Source organism: Corvus brachyrhynchos, unplaced genomic scaffold (assembly GCF_000691975.1).
Source record: "Corvus brachyrhynchos isolate BGI_N302 unplaced genomic scaffold, ASM69197v1 scaffold525, whole genome shotgun sequence".
Taxonomy (NCBI): Eukaryota; Metazoa; Chordata; class Aves; order Passeriformes; family Corvidae; genus Corvus; species Corvus brachyrhynchos.
The window spans coordinates 1,057,691-1,064,622 of record NW_008238341.1 but is presented as its reverse complement, the minus strand read 5'-3'; the positions used below and the strand labels follow the sequence as shown (position 1 = coordinate 1,064,622).

The 6,932-nt window shown below is 49.8% G+C and overlaps 1 long non-coding RNA gene across 1 annotated transcript; it reads left to right on the top strand.

Annotated features, from left to right (window-relative positions):
- The first annotated feature begins 437 nt into the window (after nt 1-437).
- LOC108446915 lies at nt 438-3,074 on the top strand. Its single transcript, XR_001862253.1, has 2 exons — nt 438-1,401; nt 1,787-3,074. It is a non-coding gene; the product is annotated as an uncharacterized LOC108446915 (long non-coding RNA).
- Nucleotides 3,075-6,932: the final 3,858 nt, after the last annotated feature.

The following is a 6,932-nucleotide window of genomic DNA, read 5'->3' as shown; positions in this document are numbered from 1 at the left end:
GCAATAGTGGTAGGAAAGGACACCTGGAAGAAGGTGCAAACACCAGCCTAGCATGACTGGTAGTGTCCTGTCTGCCAAGCTTTCCCTCCCCAGTGCAATCATGAGCTTCTGCCCTTGATTGGTGGCTCCTGGAGCACCCTGAGGGTGGGGGGCTGCCTTCCCACTGCGTGTCGTTCAGGTGGATGAGCTCCAAATCCTACCCCCCAGGCCCTGGGTTCCTGCACCAACACTTCTCCATTCCAGGGCTTCTCTTGTTCAAACGTTCAACTTGGTGCCTGAAGATGAGCACCTGAAGATGAGCACCTGATGGGTGGGGGGGTCCCAGCCTGGAGCTGGGCAAGATGCAGCAGAACAAGATGAATGTCTCACCCCTGAAAATTCCCAACCCATTTCCTGGCCATGTCCTAGTTCAGAGATCTCTTCCTGTGTCAGAGAGAGGTGGTTTCCTATGAATCCACAGAGAGCTGGGCTGTCCCTCCCAGGGTTCTGTGGCAGTAGTTGGAGGCCATCTTCCCTTGTCCCAAGGAGGGAGGTGGTTAGTGAAGCCTGTACTGGGAGGTCCTGGGTGGGTTTTCAGCATGTGCTTTTGACACAGGGCACAGAAGAGAGAAGTAGCCACATTGTTTCTAGTGCCATTTGATCCAAAGAGCCCAGGCAGGGACAAAGCCCGCCAGAGCTGCTACACAGCCGCACAGGGTCTCTGGTTACCAGCACTGCCTGCCTTGAAACAATCCCAGTGGGGTGAAATGCATTCACCAGGGTGTGAAACCAGGCAAGTGTGAGTGGTTCCTCTCTCTTCCCCAAAATAATGTCCCCAAAGGGGAAACAACATCAAGGTAAAGTAAATCACTCCATCCCAGCCTGCTGGCTGGATGCATATCCTTGCTGGTGCTTGGCCCTGGACAAGGCACCCAGGACCTGAATTCCCTGTTGGGCAGGCTGAGCCAGCGCATGCAGGCAGTCATCCTTCCCCATCACTGTGGACATTGGTATTTGATTTATTGCCTCTTCAGGAGGAACTCTTAGACTTCCCTTTGGAGCTGGAGGCAGATCTGAGCAGCTGTGTTTGGCATGGCAGGGTCTAGTGGTTAGAGCCAGAGACGAAACGGCAGGACTCCTGAGCTCATTACTGTAATGAAGCTCAGGGAATTGGTTGTTGCTTATGGAGCTTTCCATTTAAGGAGGCCAGACTAGATGATGGTCCCTTCTGGCCTTAAAACATATGAAGCTACAAATAACTCAGCCAATAATTAGAAATTTGAGTCTCATTCCTGTGAATATTACAGGCTTGCTGGACTAGAAGCTACAAAGGCTGCACCGAGCTTTCCTTGTGTTTTAAGAGAAGTCATTTCCTGGTGGTGGTCCCCTGAGCAAATCCCAAGACTGATGTCATCCGCGTTGGTATGTAAGCACATGCAGGTAAACGACATCACTGTGAACTTGTGTCATGTCCAGCGTCATCTAGATGTGGCAAATAAGGATAATAAAGAGGGAAAAGTCAGATTTCTCATGATCATATCTCCTCTGGAGTGTGAACTGACTTTGACATCCCTATCCCATCCCGCAGAGCATGGGCAGAGCCTCCAAAAAGCAAAAGTGATGCTTGGTAAGAAAACTTGGAGGAGAAAATGCTATGTTGTCAAACATGCATCTTCACCTGCTGGTCAGGGCATATCTCTGGGGGTGTTTTATATCCCTAACATGTTCTACCATTGTTCTTGGCTCTGTTTCCCATCCTCTTCATTTTATTACTGCTTTTTACTTGGACAAGTTTTACTGATTTCAGGTCAAGTCTGTGTGCAGGGTAACCCTGATGTTGGGCATATTTGGCAGCATGGGTGAGGAAGTCAAGAGGAAGGTGGAGGACTCCTGTTTTTCTCAGCAACAGGTTTGTGGCCACCTGAACCTAAATGGAACTGTGGGGAGAGGTTTCATGGCAAACTTTGGGAATTTATCACCAAATACGATTAGGAAGTGCTGTTATCCCAGTTTTTTTATACAGCCCCGCTCAGTGTTGCCTGTATCATCTCTCTTTTTCTCCTTACCTTTGCTGTATGTTGCTTGGTTTCACATAAGACATTTCAGACTTTCTTCTTTGTTTTTTTTTAACCCCTATCCTTGCACATATCAGTATTTCTTCTTTCCCTACCTGGCTGCAGCAACAGTTCCAGCGCTGCCAGGAGGACACTGCATCCCTAGCGCTAAATCCCAGACCTACCACTGCCTCCTCTGCCTTACAGACTGGGCTGAGCTGGTGGAGGCAAGCTCAGAGTCAGGATATAAATCTGTACTCAGCAGAGCTTGGCTGATCATAACCAATATCTTTGAAAAATATAGGGAAAGGCTGCAGTGAATCAGAAGACCGAGTTGCTCTCTTCTTCCACCAGCATGTACATATGCAGCCTCCAAATGGGAAACAGCCATGGAAAAGCATATCCCTTGGGACCAGAGTAACAAGTCCCAGGCAGAGAAAATGCACAAAGGGAGGAAAAGGGGGTGGCCATGTTACCAAGGGGGTTCACTCCACAACAAACAAAAAGGTGTGACGAAACTCTGGGTTGCACACATGTAAACAGCAACCAGGGGTATTTCCTTGAGCAGGACCTGAATGCTGGGGCTGAGAACTCAACAACTCAGCATTGCACCACAATGGATGGGTTGGAGTCTAGTCTGTTCTTGTTTTCTCAGTTAAATGCCATTTTTGAAATGTATTGTTTGTATTGTTTAATCTCTGCCATAAACTATGTGGGACACGTCATGAATTAGTGCTGCAGCAGACGCCTTGGCTTGGGAAATTTTCATTTCTTGAATAAAACTCCTTCCCCTTATAATTTTGTAGCTTTAGCACACACATCCCTCTTTTGGATCTAGATAGCAAGGGTAAAAACAGGGGTCACAACAACCACTGAGAATCTTTCATTCATATCTAAAAAGACCTGAAAAAGACCTTCCTATTCATGTCAAGAAGTCTTCCTGAGAAATCCTTTCTGCATTGTTTTTTGCTGACATCTGTACTGCCCCAGGTATGATTAATTCTCCTGCTCACAATAAAATGCTTCTCCTTTACCTCTGAAGCAGTCTGCCATTTCACAATTAGTTGGTAAAACACACCATGCATTCACCTTAAGCAGCAATGAGAACCTGGCCAGCTTTGCTCCTGACAGCACAAGGGAGATTTGCCCTCGAGGGAAAACAGCTTGGCACTTTTAGCTTTCTGATGAACGATGTTCCTGACAGAGTTCAGAGGTGTTGGAGAAAGTGGTTTAGGTTTCTCAAAGGGCTGGTTGTTCTTGGGAGGCTCTTCCTAGGGTCTGTGAGGCTTCGGGTGGGCTTGGAAGGGTGCTTTTCGGAAATCACTGTGGGCCCTGGATCCGACTGATCCAAGTGCAGCCCCCGCCCATCACTGTTTCAGAACATATCTCTCATCCCTGCTGCCTCAATTACTGCAGCAGATCCCTTCCCTGCCAGAGCCCCAAGACACAAACTGACACCTGCTGATCAGGCTTGGGCTCCTCTGGATCCCTGGGGTGCTGTGGGAGCAAATGGACTTCTGCCAACATTTCCACCCACACTAAGGTCTGCCCCACAGTTCCCCCAGGGATCTGGGGATCCTTCCAAAATGAAAGCCAGGCATGGATACTTTTGTAAGAGGAGAGAAGGTGTTGGGTAGCTTGGGAATGCTGGGGTTCTACAGGGTGTTTGCTAGCATGTGCAGGATTAACTGATGATAGTGGAGAGCAATGCTGGTGCCAGGGTTAGGACAGGCTGGGCTGAGACCAGGGTCCCTGGAAGCCTCGTAACTCCTTGTGTCCAGGACAGGTCTGTGGTTCTTGTGCTGGGGTCTTGAACTGGAAAGCCACCCTATAAATGCTGCTGCAGGGAGCTCTCGGTCCTCACACATGATGATAAAAGCTGCTTGTTTGGAGCAGGGCTGTATTCCCTCCACCAGCTCCTTGGGGTGATCAATGTGCGGGGGGAGTTAGGCAGGGTTAGTGCCTGGAGGCTGAAGCGTGGGGCTGGGCTGGGTGGGTGCAGCCTGGCTGGCAGTTTATGGCTTTTGTTAGTGGCAGAGAGCAGGACCTGATTATCCAGCATGTGTGCAGCCAGGGTAAACTATGAGCACTGGCTGACCAGCAGAGAGTGTAAAGCTCTCCTTATGGAGCCCAGCGCTCTTGTTAAACTTTAAGGCTCGACTTCTCATCAGCTGGTGCAGCTGAGTGTGCAGCCTGCTTGCAGGAGAGGCGCGGAGGGACAGAGCAGCAGCTATGTCCCACCACAGAGCCCCTGGGATGGTGCTAATCCTGGTGTCTGGGCCTCCCCTGGGAGAGATTGTCAGAGGGATACATAAATGAGTAGCCCCATCCCATGTGGTGACTGAACTGGGATCCCAAATCTACCTTTAGTCCAGAAGAATTTGGGAAACCACCAGTGAACAGAAAACCGAAGCTTTCTGAAGCCATGGAGGGCTTAGGCTCACTGATCCTTGTGGATCCCTTCCAACTCAGCTTATTCTGTGATTCTGTTTTTCCAGTGATATTGGGGGCTCTCTCTAAGGTGCATCTCTCTCTGTGCCATTGTAACCTGCCTTTATCACCAGTAAAGCCCAGAGTGGCTGCCTGCAAGGGTGCGTGTCTTGGCTGTGTATTTCCTGCCCAAGTTTGTCTGGTCAATTCCTAAACACCAGCTCTCCAAAGGAGTGATTTTGTTCTCTAGATAAGGCACGCAAGTTCCTATTTTAGAAGCACAGAGAAGCTCATACAGACTGACAATGCAACAGGGTTCGGGTAGGGTGGTATGGCACCACTGATGGGATGTGGAGAAAGAAACCTGGAAGCAGAAAGAGCTGGAACACAAAAAATTGAAGACAGATAATAAACCTGCAATGTGGTCTGGCAACAGGATAGGAGACAATGGTATATGCATGGATGCAGATGGAAAACTCATGGCCCACTGTGCTGAAAAATCTCAGGAGGGACCAGTGTGTTGGCTTCTGGATACCTCATTGCCAGGGTGAGACTGGAAAAGAAGGACTGAGGAGGACCCAGCCTGGAGGGGTAGGTGAAGGGCCTTCTGGAGACAACCTGCAAAGGGAACAAAACAGCCTTGGCTTCCATCTCACCCTGGTCTATTATTGCAGGAGCAGTTGGTCTGAGAGCTGTTGCTCCACTCCGTTTTCTTGGGCTGTTTTTCCCCAACAACTGGATGTTTGCATTCACATCTCAGTCCTTGTTTAGGCTGGGAGACTGGATGATGACAAGGGAAGTAAAACACTGACACTGCTGAGCAGAAGGGGATGAAATCTAAGGTAGTCATAAAGAACTGGACTCTTCCAGACTCCTTTATCTGAGGTTTCTGTGAACTGCAGTGACATAATTAATATTTTGACTAAAGGGAGCCTTGAAAGACAGATGCTCCCTCCTTGTCACAGAGCTGTGAAGACACAACATGCAGCATCCTCTTGTTCCTCTTTAAATCCCTGAGGGAGCTTGACTTATCCATGTGGCCCCATTTCTACTGTCCTTACATTTCTAGTGGGAAAATTGATCAAAATGCTTTCTTCATGAATTGCAAGTTCCTGCCACTCTTTTTCCAAGTATCAGAAAGGAGGGGGAAGCATAAGCATATGGCATAAATCCCTTGTGAGTCCCCTACCTGTCCCACTTTTAATTAAATGTTGTTAAATTATCCTGTGCTTCAGCAACTTGGTGGCAGAAGATGGTGTCTGGAACAGCAGAGAAGATCCTCAGGCAGGGTTCAAGGGGAACATGGGGTTTTTTTGTAGTGTAGACCTCAGTTTAATATCCTGAGTTTTCTAAGTTCTTGTTTTGTCAGGAAATATAAGCAAGAGGAAAAAATAAAGGTGAAAGGCCAGCTTTTCTGCATAGCTGGTATATAGTGAGCAGTCAGGAATGTCTCTCACTGTGCTTGTGGTCTCTGATGTGGAGCTCTGCAATGCTGCTTGCTCTGCTGTCCCACCCCAGGTTTGCAAACCCATTGGAAATGGCTGGAAAATGGGTTGCAGTAGCACCCTGAAGGCAGGAGTGGGTGGTTGGGGTCTCACTTCTTGTCTTCACCTCCCTGGAGATCTCCAGCATGGCCACCATGGCCTGAAACACATGCTACCCTGGCCATCAGAACCCTGTATCAGTGTAAGTGGCCCCGTATCATAGCGTATTGAGCCCACCATCCAGCTGGCTCCTTGTCATCCCCGTGCCCATCCCTGCAGCCGCCCCAGGGCAGCTGCTTCCTCCCAGGACTATTTGGGGTGTTGCCGTGGGAGGCTTAGCAAATTCCCCGGGGCTGTGGCTCTCCAGGAAGCCAGATACCAAATCCTCTTCTCTTCCCAGACCCTCCCAGAGCCAGAGCCTTGCTTCAGCATCTGTTTATAACTCCTGAAGCTGGCCAGGCTGTTTGGTTTGGGATAAAGCACAGTCTCGCAGGACTCCTCCCTGCCACCACAGTGGCACACAGCCGCTTATCTTCCATGACAGAACCTTTCCAAGAGCCCTGGGAGCTGGGCTGCCCACACTGGCCCCAGGAGGCGTGTGCCTGGGATGGGTGTGGGAGGAAGACAGCAACACCAGCTGGGTTTAATCATCCAGGATGTGCCGGGGAGCTGGGTGGGATGGCTGTGGTGGCAGGTGCTGGTGCTGGAAGCAGGGAGATAGCCCGGGAATGGATGTGATGTGGGAATGCATGTGGGGAGAGGTGTGGAGGAGAGCAGATTCTGGCCTTGCTGGGCATGGTGGCCACAGGAAAGTCTGGGTGTCAGATTCCAAGCAGAAGGAAATTCCTTTGGAACCAGCTGAGTTTGGGGAGGGGCACTAGGCCTGTACCCCAGCACTCCAAGATGGCCCAGGAGGGTCCCAAACATTTTGTGGGTGACTGGTCAAGCAAGGCACTGGCCTGGCTGCTCACCCACCAGCTTGAGG